This window comes from Chinchilla lanigera, unplaced genomic scaffold (assembly GCF_000276665.1).
Source record: "Chinchilla lanigera isolate Chin_1 unplaced genomic scaffold, ChiLan1.0 scaffold00060, whole genome shotgun sequence".
NCBI lineage: Eukaryota > Metazoa > Chordata > Mammalia > Rodentia > Chinchillidae > Chinchilla > Chinchilla lanigera.
In genome coordinates this window covers 3,213,737-3,233,309 of record NW_004955461.1, presented here as the reverse complement: position 1 = coordinate 3,233,309, position 19,573 = coordinate 3,213,737, and positions in this window count along the sequence as shown.

The window sequence follows — 19,573 nt, the reverse complement described above, 5'->3', positions numbered from 1 at the left end:
TACAGAAGCCTAGCTATGGCTACCATGGGAAAGGATAGAGATAATGTGAAAAATAAGCCACTGCCATGTTATGCAGGTTTGTGGAGTACTGTATCCATACATTTGATGTGGACCTCACTGAGACTCTAAACACTGTGGCTAACCATTAACCATGGAACACAAAGATTCAAAGGTACCTTTCAGGAAGATCAAGCCTTGTCCTGGTCCATCGAGCCAGCTAGACTTCTCCTCCGTGATAAACAGCTAAAAACAGACCTGTGGAGGTCATTTTTACTGAGCAAACAAATTGCTAAACAAATGTGTCTGCTTTCAGGATGAATCTGGACTTTCCAGCCCTTGAAGGACATCATCACATACAACCTACACACTCATGATGACTGTCCCTTGAGGCCTAACAATAAACCATTCCTGGCACTAGGTGGTGGTGCTTTCTTTGCAGAGTTGCTGGTAAACTGAGTCTCCTGGAAGGGACCTTCCCTGAACTTTCCCCTCCTCCACTTAATTCTTGCCACAGCCATTGGTGCCCCAAATTGAACTCATACGTGCTTTGACGACGTGTTGCCAGCAATTTAAACATTCACTATAAGACATCACCTATTTCTGGTTCCTATGGCTGTAGTAGTCAAATGTTTTCTCCCCCGCATCATCTTTGTATATTCATTCACTTTGAAAAACATCCACTAGTACCAAGTAAGTGCGTTGTACAAAGCTGTGGTCAGAATGGCGTCATCAAATGGAGCCTTCATTATTGAGCAGAATTTGCAGATCCTTCAAGGCTGAAATGGCTTGTGTGCCCCTGGAGACACATAGTGATGAAGAGTGGTATTGAACTCAACTTTGTTGGACACTGTCAGTACCAGGGCTGGGCATGCTGGGGTGGCTGAGGGGATCGGTGGCAGGAGAGACTGACAAGGCAAGGAGGACTCATATGAAAAAGTTCAAAACAGCTCAAAAGACTTCCAAGCCTGGAAGGAATTCTTATGAACCGAAGAGTAGTAAAGCATGGCACCAACAGCTGAGAAAACAGAATATACCGCAATCTGAGAGCAGCAGAATACTCCTATTGCTCACCACAAACTTCACCATTTTTATATAATTTTTAACTCAGTTTGTCACTTATTTTAAAAGACAGTCTAAAACTATATCTTTATAGGTAACTTTATTCGGGTAAACAAAAACCCCATTAGATTATTTCTTCTCCAAGAAAAAACATAATTTTAATCCTAGCCTATCATGTTGGTATTGTCCTCATTGCTTCATTAATAGACATGATTCCCAGTCTGTCTTTCATGATCTTTCTCTCCCCTCAGCTTCTCCCTCCTGCTATCCCTCTTCCACATTTTACTTCCCACTTCTTCCTGACAGTGCACATCTCTCCCATATATGAGTAGAATTAAGGCTTTCACAGTATGGGTCGAGGCATACGGGTTCAGAGCTGAGTTCAGCCTCCTACATGGCCTCTGTCCTTGAGAAATGACTGAATTCATCCAAACATCGATTTCCTCATCTCTGAAATGAGAGCATAAGAAAAGACACGCTGACTCGCACACTTCCTGATATGAAGCAGATGCTCAGTAAATGCGAGCTGCTCTAGCTATGACTTACTGGGGCTTTTTGTGCGTCCAGCAGTTCACCGCACTGTTTCATTTTGGGCTCTTTGCTCTGATGTTCCCATGTGTATGAAATTTGTCTCTCAAACCAGACTAGGATCTGTGACAACAGGAGTCACATTTGCGTTCATAACTATCTCAAAGCAAACCTTTCTCTCCTGATGCCAACTTCTAGGCAGCAGCTGAGTTTCCCACATTCCTCCTTCTTGTCACCACTACTTCTCCGACCTCCTAGAATTTTACTCAACTGGGCTCGAATCCCCTAACTCTAGATCCTTCTTTGTTCAGTCCCTTCCTTTTCTGACCTATGGTAATAGTAGTTGCTCTTCTTTTCAAACTCACTGCATACCAAGAACTAAAATAAGCACACAGCACACTCCTTCTCCAGTCTCCATAAATATCCTAAAAGTGTTCCCTGTTACTGTTATCTGTAGATGAAGAAGCGCAGAGAGACTGAGAGGTTATACCTATGCCCTCAGCTAAGAGGTAACTCACTAGACTATATCAAGTTCAAACTCAGATCTGTCTCAGATCCATCTCAATTTTACCTCAAATGCTACTGCCCAATTAATAATGTTACTAAATCTGATATGCTAAAAAAAAAAGGATTTTTTTTTATTTGAAAAGAAAATTCGTATAAATCTCTTCTCCTGAAAATTAAAGCTCCTTAGATCTGACTCCAGCACACAACCTACGTCTTATCTCATGCTACCCTTTATGAAACCTGGTGTGGCTGAGGAAATGGGTCTACGCTGTGTGCCATGGAAGTCTGGCCCTTGCCAACTTACTTAAGTAGTCCCTCTGTTGAGAACGGCCTCCAGGCTGACCCTCATCTCCAGCCCTTTCTGTCCCTCAGAGGCAGTCCTACACATTACCCCTGAACCCCATACGTTCCTTCATTTACCATGTGCCAAGAAGTGTATCCTTTCATGCAATCAGCCCTTCGGGCAGGGTAGGTGCTCTAGCTAGCTGAGAACAGGGTGAGCAGTGACCACAGAAAAGGGACATTAACCTGGCAAGAGTGCCTCCCTGGAGGAAGCAGTGACTTATTCGAAATCAAAGGAAAAGGCCACACACTCAGTAACAATCTCTTTATTCTGAGTAGCCATGGAAATTTCTAGGTCTGTCCTAAGACCTCGCATTGTCCTTTATATTAGAAGGGTCTTACATAGTCTTCTGACCCCTACTGGACCAGGGTTCCTGAAAGGATGTTTTTGTTTTTGAATATATTTTACCAAATAGGTAATGCATAGCGGCCATGTGCATAGATTTGGACAGGGCAAATGTAGATTTAAATAATTTGACCTTAGTTAGACCAGTTACATTGTTTTCTTAAGACTCAATTTCCATATATGTCAATTATGAAAGAAGAAAAATCCACACTTCAAGGATGCTATGAGAACACAAAATAATCATGAAAATTGTTTGAGTAATACTTAGTATTGTGCATGGTAGAAGCTGAATAAATGGTGTACCTTTGTGTTTCTCACACACAGTCAATTATTTGTTATTTTTGGTACTTACCTGTTTACACCGTACCCAAGCATAGTCCCATGCAAACACTCACAAATTTGAATTACCTTATTCTTGTACAAATACATGCAAATATAGGCACGCTCACATTCATTAAGAGTGTAGCATAGATTTTTCTTTGCAAAGTGGATTGCAGTTCTGCCCCCAAATTCATAAAGAAACAACAACTGAAGCTCAGTCATATAACACCTTGTCCTGAGTTTGTCAATTGCTCTACAAATAGTGATTCATTGTTGAGTATGTGTATGTGTGTGGGCAGAAGCACCATTTCACCAAAGGAGAAAATGAAAAACTTTTAAAGCTAGACCTAATGGGAAATTAAAACTGTATAATTCTTTCTAAGGATCGTTTGTGGTTTGCTCTTGATTTAGGTTACTACTGCCTAACATACAGGAATGCTTCTCTAGGAGGAGAAACCCCAATAAGTACTCTCAACAATCCTTCATATAGTCTCATAGAGTGGGAAGGGCAGACTGAATTTTTAAAGATGCCATTACCTTCAAATGTATATGGCAGCCTCAGCTAATGAACTACTTACTAAACAGATTTGAATTGAAACTCTCTGGGTATAGTTAAAGGAGTAGGTGAGAATATTATGCATACACTAAGAACTCCATGCTTCTCCAAGAGTTCAGGGAAAGGTAGACTCATGAATGAGCAATATATTCTAGTGAAAGACATGCAGACACCTAACTTAGTTGAAGTTAGGGTGAAACAACACAAAATAGAGGAGGGAAATTGCAAATTTAATGAGCTTATGGAAAAAAGTAATCATTATAAACAGGAATGACATATTTAATTCTGGAGAGGAGCTAGACTTTGAAATTTTAGCTAGACTTTGAAATTTAAACTCAGAGGAAAACCAAAGAAACTCATCTTCATGAAGCCCTCTTTCTGTGCCATAGGTTTTATAAGTCATGTTTGAAATAGTTCTCACAATTGTCTCAGGAAGGTATCAGTGTTTTAGTCACATTGTAAAGATAAGAAGACATTTTTCCCAAGGCCACACCACTCATAAGTAGAAGTCTAGATTCCAGTGTGGCCCTGGATGACCCCAGAGCTTGGGATTGCATATCATCTGTCATCCTGTGGTCTCTGCATAGGAGTGACAAGGTTAAAACCATATGGTACAAGAGCTTCTGTCACTGCAACCAAATAGTGAACACAGCCTTTGTGACCAGATCCTTTCAATAAATAGATTAAATATGCTCGCTGCCAATACTGCTCACACTATGCATTATCCAGTATAGATTAGCTAATTTGCAGATAACTTATAACTAATTTAAACAATTAATAATGGTTATTGGATTTACATTGAAAGAATTTCTCTTTGGAAGGAGATAAAGCTTAAATTTAGCTCATTTCAGGACTAATTGTAATAAATTATACAAAATACTAAGTTTGTCAGAGGCCTAATGAGGTGTTCTCGGGGCTGTGATAAGGGCATCAGCCTACACGGAGCTAACATATAGCTGATGTCTGCACAAAAGGCCAAGCTACACAAAGCAACACTGTGAGCGTGAGTTGCACAGGTTGTGAGCATGCACAGAAGACAACTAATGCCCTTTCCTAGTGGAATGGCTCCATCAGTTTCAGACCTGCCATCTGGAGGGATGTTAGGCAGCCTAGAGTGCCTCACTTGATCTGCTTTTGTCTCCTTGCGTGGCTCCTCCTCATCTCTCCAAAGAGGAGTCCTTGGTCCTTTTCTCTTTCTAACCCACTCCCACCACCAGGGTAGTGACACCCAGTCTCGTGGCTTTTAACACCACCCAACACTCAAAACCTCCAAGTTTCTACCTCTGTGCCTCTCACCTCCCCTGTAGACATATCTCAGACTTCTGGCTTCCCATTTCCATTCAGATGTCTGATAAACATTTCAAGCATGCTCCAAGCTGAAGTGGTTTGGGCCCCTTCTAGCTTCCTTTGCATACACCTGATCTATTTCTCCTGAAGCCTGGGTAGATGGAAAGACCAGGTATGCAATCATTTAGGTCAAAAGTACTTGGAATCAACCCTCTGTGTTTCCCTCCACTCATACTCCAGATGAAACCCATCAGCATATACTGTCTTCTCAACCTTAAGTCAACACTGATTCCTCTGGCCCCTTTTGGGCACTCCCCCAGCCTAAGCTGTCGTCTCTTGCCTGTCTATACTGGCAATTGCCCCTTTCAGGCTTGACTCCTCTAAATTCTGTTCTCAGCACAGAAATCAGAGTGGTACAATGGCTGCCATGTCATCAGAATTAAAGCCCCTGTCATTATTGAGAACCTTCATACCATCTCTGCACCACACAAACAAATATACACGGTTCTCCTGTCCTTAGATCCTTTTTCTCCAATTTTATGTTCATTAGTACCTGTTTGCAGCACAGAATGATGACAGTCTTTACAGGGAGCTGGCGTGTGCACATAGCAGGTCTTAATCCTTTTTCATCCCTCCCCTCTCCTCCTTCCTCCGCCCTCCATCTCTTGCTCTTCCTCCCACTTGCAAATGATCTATTTCCCTACTCTTAATTATCTATCTTTTATTTTGCACTTTATTTATATTTGGGGTTTCTCAAATAAGAGAAATCACATGATACTTGAGTTTATGTGTCTGATTTATTTCACTTATCATTATGATCTCAAGATGCACCCGTTTTCTTTAAAATGACTCAAATATATCCTTTTTATGGCAGAGTAGTACTCCATTGTGTATAAATATCACATTTTCTTTATCCATTCACCTGTTGGACATATAGACTAATTCTAAGATTTAGCTAGTTTGAATTCTGCTGCCATTAGCATGGTTACACATGTATCACTATAAAATATTGTCTTTCACACTTTCAGGAAGATGTGTAAAAGGAGATTAGCTGGATCAAATGGAGTTTCTAGTTTTAGTTTTTTGAGGGACCTCCACACTGATTTCCAGGGTGGTTGTATTAGTTTCTGCTCTCACCAACAATGTAAAAGAGTTCCTTTTCCCTTGCTGCCTCCCCAGCATTTGTTACTATTTGAGTTTTTGATGATGGCCATCTTTTCTGGTGTAAGATGGGTTGTTCTTGTTGCCTGCCTTTTGCCAGTTACAGTTGGGCTACAAAGACCTACCAATTTTTCTTGCATGTGACTTTCATCTTCCCACCCAGGTCTCAGCAGACAGATAATAGGCCTCAATCTCTGTCTTAAAAGATACATGGATCAGAAGATCTCTAACAGAGTTTTCATAGCTACTTTATCTGTGAATCGTGAAGACTATGAAACTCCAAAGCTAACAATGGGATGATAATGTGAGCACTACCCACTGACAAGGAAGAGCCAGCATTTCTATACTTGCTCATCATTGGCTCTGAAAATCAAAATTAGAAGTAATGAGCTATCTTATAGTGAGAACTAGAAAATTCACAGTGGTCTAAGGGATGAGTATTTAACCATTTAAATACCTTGGCCATAAATACTGTAGAATAGTATCCTGCTAAAATGCTAAGTGAAGCCAAAGGAATAACTTTATAGGAATGCTATTTTAGCAACTGGAACTATAAAAATAAATAAGATCAAGGCCGGCCAGAGATATAGCTCAGTGGCACAAGCGCCTGCCTGGCAAGTGCATCGTGAGTTCAATTCCTGGTACCAAAAAAATAAAAATCAATCAATCAACAAATAAGATCAAATATGGAAGGAAAAACACCAATACAATAAGTATGCTAGAGACATGGGATTAGAGTGATTCTTTTCTAAATTTTTTACTTTATGTGTTTTCAACTTTTTATAGTAAAAATGAAAGAGTGGTTTAATCTCTTACAAGAAAAATGTAGTGTAGTCTCTTACGTGTTTTAACAAGGGGCATGCTCCCTAACCAGAAACACTCAATGTTCTTTCTCTTACTGAGTCCACAGTTAACGGCAAATGAGGAGCGGTGTTCTTTGAGCAAGAACACAGTGATTAAAGACTAGCAGGCAGTTTCACCTCACCGATGAAGATCAGTTATGCAATTAGCTCAATCTGCACACAGGAGTGCAAACACATGGACTCGAGTATTTTCTTATCTCACAGACATCGTGAGGGACATGCTCACTGATTCAAATTGAGGGGACTTCTCAGAGGCCATTGGATCCCTCAGGGACTCTAAATTGGTTCTGTTTAGTTCTGAGGTATAAGGGACAACATCACTCATTATTGGGGTTCTTAGTGGCAAACAGCCTATGTGATACTAACTAAGCCAGTACTATAGAATTGGAATATAAAGTCCAGACTTTAGATTGAGTGTCCTTCATATAGAAGCTGCTAGACTTTGGGCAGATTACTTACCACCCTGGGTTTCCATCTTCCCATCCATGAAATGAGAGAACATAAAACCATCATGATTATGGGAGAGAGAGAGAGAGAGAGAGAGAGAGAGAGAGAGAGAGAGAGAGAGAGAGAAAGAACAAACAAGGAGAGGAATGCATTAGACCTTCTGAGGTGATTAGGAGCATAAAATGTTAGGACTACTTAGTTAGCTCCAGCCTCAGTTCATGACACATACTTAAAAATTTAGTCTTTTATTCATTCAGCAAGTATCAGGTGGAAACTTAGGGGCACTAGGGCTGCACCTAATGATGTGGATACAACAGCGAACAAGGCTCATTGTGCTCTAAAGAAGTGTCCAAGCATAGAGGATGCCAAGAAATCAGTGACTACTACAACATACTACCCTATGCCCTAGGTAAGCAGAAAACAGTGTTGCAGAAAACAGTGCTTCAGAAGGACTCTGCAGAAGATGGGGGCAGGAAGATGGGGAGAGCTAGCTCTTAACTACAGCAAAAAGAGTTCCTCATATGAACATTACTAGTGTTGGGCACTACTCAGAGATTTTCACGACTTTTCATTTGCATTACCCTGTTGATTCTACTCAGTTATTAAGAATTCTATTTTAAGGTAATTGAGATAAAGAGCAGTAGAGTAAATTTCCTAGAATAGCATAGTTAGTAATTATGGGAGCCAACATTCAAAACCAGGAGTTCTGACTTCCAACCCACATTTCTAACTGCAGTATGCACTGACTCCTGCATGGGCTGTTGTGCTTGCTAAATGAGATAACAAATGTGAAGGACATGGAATAATGCCTGTCACAGAGTGAGTGCTCAATAAAATTTAGATAGTGCTAGTAATAACAGTAGTAGCAACAGGAGTGTAAGTAATAGCAAAAGTAGCACTGGAGTAGTAATAGTAGGAACAGCAATAATAGTAGTACTGTCAAAGTAATAACAGTAGTAGCAGTAGTAAATGTACTACAGTCCACAAATGCTAAAAATGGTTGCTGGTCTGTGTTTAGAAACAACCAAAGAAGGAGGATAAGCTAAGCCCTTATTCTTCTGTGTCATTTGGTTCTTGCTATCAAGAAATTCACTTCTTGGTACTGAAAAGGGACTCACACACATAAAACAGCTGATGATTTAGAATTAAAGCTCTTCAAGTTTCACATTGAATTATTGAATTTCCAAGAACTACATGGTTTAGGATAAGGTCCCCTTATAGGGTTTGCTCAGGAGATGCGTGATAATTAAGGCGAGCGTTCTTGAAGTGTACAAGGCAAAGGAACTGTGCTAATCTCTTTGCAGGAGCCCTGTTGGTTGCTCCTCACAATTGCTGTCCAAGACAGATGCTGAATTGCCTCCATGCCACAAGGGGAACACGAGAGGCTGAGAAGGACAACCAGGTCACAAGCCTCTGCACATCTGGTAAGTTGCAAAGCCAGGATTGTAACCAGAGCCATCAACTCTGTTTACCTGGCTGCCATGATGAGGGTGAAGCATAACCTAGGTTGATGGTGTGTCAGGCTTGAATATGGGAAAAGAAAAGGAAGCAGAGGCTGACAAATAGCTGCTTGGGCAGAAGCTGGAGGAGGTAGGTGTGCTGACCTGAGGTGAGGGGAAGTGGGCAGGCCAGTCGGGACACTGGAAAGGTAAATGTTTTGAGTAGAGTCAGGTCTTTGAGGCAGCCATGAGAGAGCAACCTAGAGACATTCATAAAACAAGACTTCCAGAACTGCTTCAGAGAGTAACAAGAATGATGGGATAAGAAGGGTGGTTGAGGTGAGGAGTATTTTGATAGGGGATACTGGCCATGTGTCTTGTACTGGAAAAACTTTTTAATTTAAACATTCACTATGTGCTTTGATCACACCTCCCACATGGTGGTAACAATCAATGAAATATGGAGGTTTGTGATGAGCAAGATTTCGGAAGTGTCAGAAAAGGAAGACAAGGGTCGTGGATGGACATAATAGGCTACAGACGGATATTAGATATCCATGCAGAAATGTGAAGATTAACAAGAAAGGCTTGATCAAAGACAAATTGAGAGGAGAGGACATGTCTAGACATGGAGATTTTGCTTTTTACCATGTAAATTATAACTCAAGCACAAGACTCTATGAGATCACCTTAGGGGAAAACTAGGTTCAAATGTATGCTGTGAAAGAACATCAATCTTTTCACTGATAGAGATAATAACAGACATCCTGTCACTGTAGGATTTAAGAATTAACTTTCCTTTAGATATAAGCCCCAATCTAGCTGATCCTGGATCCCTAGTTCATTCCAAGACCACTCTGCAGTCCTGTCAAGGTCAAAAAGTAGAGTTTCCCAAAAGGAAGGACTAATGAGCTGATACTGAAAGCAAAGCAAGACCCCACCGTCCTCTGGCCTCCCTCACACCGCTTTCTTTCTCTTGATCTTTCCTCAGTCATCTCCATCTCCACTGTGTATTTATCTGGCACACAAACACATTTGACTCATTTCCCACAGCTGCTGAATCACACAAGTCTTTAAGCAAGAAAAGACCTTTCGAGATCCCCACCTGGGAGCATGTGACCACCGAGAGTTGTGGCTGGCATGGATCAAGCCACTTTTCACAATGTCAAGTCAAGTGGGCACTGATTTCCCTTGGCTAGAACAAGCAGTAACTTCTCTTAGAGCACTGGGCTGGTGTCCAGTAGGTGAGTGTCAGGTAAAGGATCCTTGACCAGTGGACTGCTTAGAGGATACCAAGCTGAACACTCACTGAGCGGCACTCTCTAAGACTGTTTGCCATTGCCCAAAAGAGAGAGGCCAAATCTGCAACAGAAATAGCTAATGTCCTAAGTGTCTACTAGATGCTAGTCACTTGGGGAAGCATTTTGTATGAATTATCTTATTTAATCTTTCCAACAGCCATGGGAAAGCAGTGATAGTAGGAGGCTGGCTGGGCCAACCAGGAGGCGGCAAAGCTTTCAATGCTGGTCTGCTCTGGGCCCACTGTGTGCACTATCCTGTGTCCACAGGATAATGCACTTTTTTCAGCCTATGTTCACATCACTGATCTCTTACTATACCTCCAGTGGGAAGAGAAGTTGAGTTCTAGCTCTGAGAATTATAAGCCATTTACTTTCTCTAAACCTGTTTTCTTGTCTTCAAAATGAACAGAGCTCTGCCTCATTAACTGTATTGGGAGCATTCAATATGATAACTGATGAAAAAATGTACACCTTCTCAAGAAAGGAATGGGCATACAAATTATGTCATTAGTAATAATAATAATATGATTATGATGATGGTGATGATGATGACACTAAACACACACATGCATGGAAACATTCAAAAGTCTCCTCACTGGGTATTAAAAATAGCGAGACTATGCCTGGTCCTAGACAGTGTCCACTAAATATTAAATAAGCAAGTAGCAAGGATTAGCAAGAAAGATTTGAGCACAGAGAACTCAATGGGTACAACACATTTCAAACAAATGGACCTGAAAGTGATGCACAGAAAGTCCACACATAAATTTAGGTTTAGGGTCAAGTTACAGTATTCACTCACAAGTATTCTAGGCCCAGAGTTCAGCTCTACTTTTGCAGGGGCTCTGGGCAGGATGTGCCACAGCTAAAGAGCTTCACTTGCCTACCAGTTTTGTGGTGTTTAGCACACCACAGATTCTTTATCAAGGTTTTTTCTCATTTTCTCCTTTTTCCTCTTGCTCAGCCCCCTCTCTTCTCATCTCTTTCTCTTTTCTCTCCCTCTCCTGCTCCCTCCCTCTGTTTTATATTTTTAATTCACTCTCAGTCACCACTATCTTCCTTCACTTCTTGTCTTCTTTCAGACCTCTGTATCCTCTCCTCTATCATTCCTCCCTTCTCTTTCACCCTTCCCTGATCATTTTTTCTAGCACAGTGAGCCTTTTGTCTTTTGGGTCTCTATTCACATCTACCCAGCAAGCTCTTTCTTCCAAGCCCTTGGTGACTTTAGATGGGAAATTCACTGACATAGCCACCACAGCAGGACTTCTTAGAAAACTCAGTCATAGCCACCTTTAAAGACCAAGGTCCATTTTCAGTATTCAGTGTAGTATGTACTTACCTCAAAGATATCCTAAAAGTCATTGATACAATCAGGGCCAGTTCTTTCATTAACACTGTCATTAAAGAAAAATTGTCAGTTCCGGAAATATGTGTCTATTTTTGACGCCATAGCAGCCTTTTTTCAAGAATTAACTGTGTAGGTTTCTGTCTCACCCTCTGATCTTCAAGCTTCTATAAGTCCTTCTTTGCACTTATCTTTTCATTTAGTTTCTACAACAACCACATGGGTGCACTCTAATTTCCTTCCAGTTGGAGATAAAAAAGTAAGTTCCAAAAATGAGAGAGAGACCAAGACTGAGACAGAGACAGAGAGACAGAGAGAAAGAAGAGGGAGAAAGAGAAAGAGAGGGAGAGAAGAAGGAGAGAAGACCACCCCAAATCTTTCTCCAACTTCCTGAAGATTCATAATCGTGATAATTATTCAGGGTAAAGAGAATATTGCTTAAGATTGTGGAAACAGACAGATCTGAGTTCAATTATTAGCTCCACTACCCACTAGCTTTGTGACCTTGAACTAGTTATTTAGGCTCTCTGTGTCTCAATTGTCCTGAAGAAAAAACATATATTGTCCTTGTTGTGTTAAATGTGATTTTAAAAGTAAACATTCATAAACTTCCGGGTAAATAGTATATGTAGTAAAGTTAGCTATTATTATTGTGAAGTTTTGGTGTTTGGAAGTGATGGTCCCTTCATCAGTGGATCTGAGGAATGAGCATTCAAGCTGCATGGTGCCCTGAGATGGGTTGAAAGCCAAGTACCCTGCTCCAGCCCCATGGAGAAAGACAAATTGCACGGAAGGAAAATCTCATGGTTCTGATATCTAGTTCTCTGGAAATCATTGTGGACAACAACGGTCACTTGTTTGACCACTTTAGAGGACATCTTTCCTGTGAGTCCTATCAGAGCTAACAACAAAGCATTTGAGGAATCCGTGGCCCCAGAGAGAATCACAAGAAGATTGTCCATCAAATATTGTCCCTCCTGGGGGAGTCTGGAATTTCTTTCTTTTTCCTCAAAGGCCTCAGAGGCTATGGGCCAGGGTCATGATGAAGATTAAAGAGGGAATGGTCCTTGTTCCTATGTTGATTAACTATCCATGTCTTCTACCACAAAGCCCTGGAAAACTAGGGATTAGGTGAAAGGCCAGCTGCCTCAGACACACTACAAAGATAACAGGCACTTTGGAAGTAGGAGAGGAGAAATGAGGTCAGGATCTCCACTCTTCACAGCCTTGATGACTCTGCCTTAGAGTAAACTCAGGTAAACCTCAAAATACCACACTGGATGAATTAAGGCCAGAGGTTCAAGCCTAGAACATACTTTCAAATCATCTTGTGAATCTTTAATATCACCTACCATATTTGAGCCATTTGTCCTTCACAATAGCAAAACATATTATGCAGAAGGTATTTGGATAGCTGTTGGAAAACAAAAGCATATTATCACTTGACCAAGACCATTGACAACAGAATGCTTGTCAGTGTAGTTTCACTTCCATGCTGCTCTGTAGAGTTGAATGGGATTGAGAGAGCTTAAAGCCTGTCTGTCCTTGGCCTTTCCATGACCTTACACCTGAGGCTCTACTCAAAGCCTGGGTCTATAGACCTTTTAGGTTATTGACAGTTGTTGTGGGACTAATTGCTATCCTGACCAAGGTCCACGTATGAGTTTACTTTCTCTTCTCATTGTTGTATTTGGCAGTGAATCTCTGGACGATGCCTTATGTTTTTTGTTTATTTTGTTTTGTTTTTTTTTTCTTGTTGTTGTTGTTAGGAATTAAGGGAAGTCAAAGACACTAATAGCTTTCCTCTGGCCTACTTGAACCAGTCCCCTCATTTTTAAAGTGAAGTAGACTTGTCCAGAGACCAAGAGTCAGGCAGCCCTGAGGGACAGAGCTGGACCAAATTTTAATCTTGGCTTCAACCTTGTACTGCTTCTGTCAGTAGATATTCTGTGCAATCTATTCATTGTGTCTCCGGACAGCAAGGTCTGGGGAAGGGGGGCTCCCTGGCTTGATGCTGGGATGATGACTCCAAAGGGAAGATCTATTGAAAGAGGTTTCCTCCAGTGCTTTCTCAGTCCGTCTCATTGTTATACCCAGGGGAGCTCAGCTGGTCTCAAAAACCTGGAAGTGTAGTTGTACCAGAAATTTCAGTACATGTAGTTTACTATCTCATTTGGTATGGAGAATCAAATCCAGTGGGAGAATTGGACAGAGCTGTGTTTTATTTGTTTTGTTTGGGATTTTTTTTTTTGTCAATTAACATTTATTAAGATCCATCTGCAGAATAGGCCCATTCATTCATTCATTCATTCATTTAACTCATCAGTTTAGCTTGTGTCCTTTTTATATGGCAGAGGTAACAATGTATATTTGTCCTAAAACTCAGGCTCTAAATCTGGCAGTTTTCACTGGGCCTCTGCATTTGTATTTCCTAGATATTTAACTTGAGTGAGTCCCCTAAACTTTATGAACTTTACAATCATACACATACAAATGGGAGCAATAATTACTATATTATTTTTACATAAAATAGTGTAGGCTAATTATTCATTTGGTAATTGGTACATTAATACAAAGAATTAAATGTATAACAAAAATGAATGCTACTTAATAACTGAATGGGAATATTTTGCACATGGGCTTTCTCACGCCTTATATAGAAAAACATCTGAGGTATTCTTCAAATGTTTGCTTGGTGTAAGAAATGTTATTTGTCAGCAGAAGGGTAGCAGTGCGTTGGATATGCTTCTCATTTGGGCCGACATGCATGGACACAGATGGGTTTTGCTCTTGAATATGTTTAGTTTTTGTAATTTTCTTTTTACTCATCAAAAAAAGTTTCTGACATGGACTTGGTGTTCCAGTAAATCATGCAGACTACTGCCAGTTTAGAAAATTGTTTGTACTTTCATCTGTCTTTGGTTTAACTGGAGCTTCCTCTCCATTGGTGTGGATTCTCACATACACTTCAGTGAATTTGTCTTATGTATGGGAAACATCACCCTTTCCAATCTGGCCAGCCAACAGTGCACTGAGGTTGGTGCTGCCCTCATAGCTGGGTGTTTAACAACTAGCTGCAGAGGGATGAGGGGAGGGAAAGCCCTGGTTAGTTGTATATGCTGGTTTCATAGTAGAAATACTCCCACTGTGACCATCTACAAGCTACCAAGTTGACATCACCAAACACAGTAATAAAAATCTCAAGCATCTCTGCTGCAAAAATATGCTAAATGCAAATAACTTCAAGAAGACAGATTGCAGTGAAATGTAATAAAATGAAAGGAAGTGATAAGGTTTCAGTGTTCGTTATCTTTGTTTTCAATGTAATTTATTTGTAAGTTTATATCATTAAATTTCAGCAACACTTGTCTTTAACAACTGGATTGCAAAATTCTTAAATATGTAATAATCAATTCTTCACAGCCTGTGTGTACCAGTTCAAGCACACTAGTAGGTCATATAAAAAAGTCTATCCAGAATAGAAATCAAGCTCTGTCACAAGTATTGTATGACATGGACTACCTATTTTACTTTTGTAATGTTTTTCCTTGAAGTCAAATAGTACAAGACAGCCTGCCTATCAGAGCCTGTGAGGATTAGAGAGAATAAATGTATAGCCCACTGCATGAGTAGGACTTCAGTAATGGTAACCATTGTTCTTGGTACTGGGGTATAATAGAATTTCAGATTCACAGGAAAGTTTCAAGTACATTATTACCTTTTAAAAAGGCCTGTCTCATAGGAACATAATGAACTTTAGAAAATGAGGTGGTAATAACAGACAACCAATTTAGACATTATCCCCTCAAACACAGGACACACAACCCTGGAGGGGCTCAGATGATTGTAGGTGATGCATGGATGGATATTTTATGTTTTCATAGTTTTATGTTTGTTTGGAGAGTTTCAGTCAATGTATTTATGATAAGAGACATTACCTTTCCGTTCATTACAAACACTCATAGAAACATAGATATTTCTGTTCTAACTAAATTTATATATTCAAGAGAAAATTATACTTAAAGAGTAGCATTCAGTAAATAAATAAAACAAAAGGTGAACTAATAATGTGTAAAAGGTACCAGCAGTCCACAAATGGCAGAGGTTTCAGGAATGGAGTATTAAGAGACCACAATGGTTGAGGGAGTAGACTGAGAAATAGTTCGTGGCATCCAGACACAGCTCTGATGTAACAACTTAGAGTTGGGCAGTGACTGGATTGGTCAAGGAGATCGGGATATAGAGTAAAGAAAACTTTCAGATTTAAATCAGAGCCTGTGACCTAATGGGATTTTATATGACTTAAATCAACTCATAACCACTGGTTGTGTCTCTCCAGAGGAAAAAAATAGTAGCTTCCTTGTGAAAGATATCCATGGAGTTAAGTCCAGATTGAATTTGTATCATGGGCTGCCCCATGTCATCCTCATGTGATTCTTCAGGAGCAGCCAGCCCCTTAGAAAATGTGTGTCATCCTAAAAGGCACAGAGTAGCCCCCAAGCAGATATATCCAAGGACAAAAGAAAAAAGAAACTCAGATAAGTTCTCTAGGTTGATTTTCTAAGCTCAAACCTGCTCAATTCCCTGGTGGTTTCTCATTTATTCCACATTTGGTGGCACCACTTTAAACCCACTGACTGGAGAACTGGCCCTCTCCTCTGGTCATCTCACCATTTCACTCTGCGCTCCCACCCTCCCTTTCAGCAATGCAAGCCTGGACTCAGTGGCTCACTCTCTCCATCCCAAGACCTTTGCACCTCAGTGACCTCTCCTAGACTTAGTCTGGGACACACTTTCAGCTCCAGCTGACTTCAGAGAAGTCTTTCCTCATCTCACACCATAGGAAGGTCAGGACATCAAATTACATACCATCACGATATTCTCTAACTTCCCTCATCTCACTGACCACAGTGCACCTCTGTGGCTAATTGTGTGATTAGCATCCAGCTGCCTGCCTGGGCTGGAGAGTTTCTGAGAGGATGGAGTTTGCTGATTTGGTTCACCTTATAGGGTCACCAACTAGTACAGAGCTTAACACCTGAGGGTCATCCAAGGGATAAATCATCAGTGAGGTAGCAAAGAAATAAACAAATTTATGTTATTAACTGTAGCAAAGTATTCACATATAATTTTATCCATTCACCAAAACTTGGCTAGCCTCTAGTTTGCTACAAGTTCATGGTAGGCACAGAGAAAATAAAGCTGAAAAGCTCATATTCCCTGGATTTGCATGTATAGTCTAGCAGAAGATTTGAAACAGTGCATTAAAATATGCTGGGATTATGCTGAACGGACATGGATCTTGACCAAGGTAGATAAAATAGGGAACATGGGAAAGGGATCACCCTGTTAATTATTCATTTTGTGTTACAGTGAGCCTCACCACCTCTTGCATCTTTACTATTCCTTTCTTGGGACCTTAAACTCAGTCACTCTAAGACTTTCCCAATTGATTTGTGTCCTGGTGGAATAACTCTCTGTTCTTTTGTGTACCCATTGTCAGTAACCCAAACTTCCTCCTAAAATAAGATGTTCAGAGCCAATCTGCTTTTATCATTTTTGTATGTCTTAAAAATATATTTAAATAAGTTAACAATAAAATTTATTTTTAATTGGGAAGAAAGAGAGATAGTATCAAAGTTAAGAATGCAAATGATTTGGAGTTTCCTTTATTAGAAACCTCTTCCTGAAGTCACATTTTATCTAATTTTCAGCATGCACAAAGTTTGCAATTAATATTTACCCCTCATCCTAACTGAGGTCCCAATTTGAGCTTTCTGATAAATACTAGTCACTTATAGTAGCACAGAATGAAAGATCAAGCTCTTCAGTTGGAAAAATCTAAGGCCTAGAAAGTTAGAGTTGTTGAAACTCACCCAGATATAAAGTAAGATGGCCAGCTCCTAAAGTCAGTGGTACAGTTCTAAACTGAGAGCTCTTTCTAGAATTTCAGGTTGTCTTGGTGTCTGGGTTACTTTTCTCTTGTTACTGGGACAAAATACCTGATGCCAAAAATTAAGGTAGGAAAGGTTTATTTCGCTTACAGTTCATGGAGGTTTCAGTCCATACTTGGCAGATTATAAGGCAGAGTGGCACATGGCAGAGGGCTACAGCTCATGGCTTCTGAACACAGCAAAAGCAGCGGCCACACATACACCAGGGTGGAATGGGGGAGGAATGGCCTCAAGCACCCTTTTCCTCTCCCTTACATATGCAAACTATCCACCCCAGGCGGTTGCAGCTCTCACACCCCTAATCAATCAAACTTTAAAAGCCTGCCCCATGGCTGCTTGAGGCTTTGGGGGGACACACAGATTCAAACCATAACACTTGGTTACTCACAGACACAGCTCTCTACTCCTACTTTAGCTGTTGGAGCTTCAAAGTAAACTGAGGAGCTCCTGAACCATGCAGACAATACACTCTTTAGGCTTAGAGGGTCTCCAGGAAATTTGAAAGACCTCTACCCTCTTCTTGGTGACATTGCGGCTGTAAATCTTTCAGTTCAAACAGTATGTATTAAGTGCCCACTTGGCTTGTTATGATCAGTGCCATCACAGTCTAAGAGGCAGTGCTTACAAACGTAACTAAAAAGACATGGGGTTTTACGGAGGAGGGAGTGGTCCAGGAGTTTCATTTCTAGGAGTACAAATGAGGACAATAATCATAAATGCCTACAAGTTTCTGGGCCTTATCTAAGGATCTTCACTGATAATTTGTGTATCCCAAGTAACTATGGAAACAGTATACCACAACTGGATATTTAACACCAAGGATGACATTGACAGTGGATTATTGATGAGAAAATATCAGCTTATAAAACAAAATATACTATAGAATTTAATAGCCCATCAAAAGCATATAATTGCACAGTAAAAACTGGAAAAAATATGTGTCCAACTACTGTAAGGTAAATTCTAGGACTCCAGTAAGGATTCCTTGTGGTGAAGAAATGTATTTACAAAATATGAATGATCATATATATATATATATATATATATATATAAATATTTTCATTAGGAGCTCAGAGAGTTATGAGAAACAGTAAAGGTAGAAAAATACTGACAAGAAAAGAATGTAAGAGCATATTTATAAGTCCAGTTTAGGTATATAAATTCCAGTCAAATAATATTTGTGAATGGCATGAGTGACAACTAATGATACCTTTCACAAAAGAGATAAATGTAACTCACCCAGTGCAGAAAGCATCTCCTCAGTCCAGACAAACACACAAGGGTGCATCTAGCAACAATTTGTAGGAGAAGTGTCTCAATTGTATCTCTAAAGATACCATTTATGGTTCTGCTGTGTTCTTGCTTTTGGAGGAAAGTGGCAAGGTGTATTTCTCTTTCCTAAATCCCTGGTCCTTGGCCACCTCCTCTTTCCAACCAAAGGCCATACCAGGAGCCAGAGATTGTCAACTGACTCTCTTATTAATTCTCACCCTAAAATTGTGACCCCTAAATGCCAAAGGATGATTTAAAAGGGGCCACCAGAACCTTGTATGTAGGCTAAACAGACAAGGAGATTTATGCTTCTTAAATGGGAATTCTCTACCAAAAGGCACTCCCAGCTTTTGGGTTGCCCTTTCGTTCTCAGTTCTGGAACAGGTTGCTGCATTTCAGTCAGGATCTCAATGTGCTTCACAGTTGTTTAGAGGTCGGAGTTTGTCCGGTTTGGTTCAGATCCTTTTGTACACAACACTTACAATGACTAATAAGGGCTGAATGTGATATTGAGGCTTAGATATCAACAGAATTAAAGGCCAGGAGCTGAGGCAATATTCCCTTCCTGTCCTGCACAAAGGCATTGGTTCTATGGCTCAGGAAAGTTCTAGAAAGAAATTCTTCCTAGTGAAGCTCAGGATCCTTCAGTCCTTTCATCTTGAACCTATACTGCCCCCCTGGAAACAGCAATGATCAGTTTCAAAATCTGGGAAAAACTATATAAGAAAATTTATTATAAGAAAAATTTGGGGGCTGGGGATTTAGCTCAGCGGCAAAGCGCTTGCCTGGCAAGCGCAAGGTCGTGAGTTCGGTTCCTGGTACCGGAGAAAAACCAAAAAAAAAAA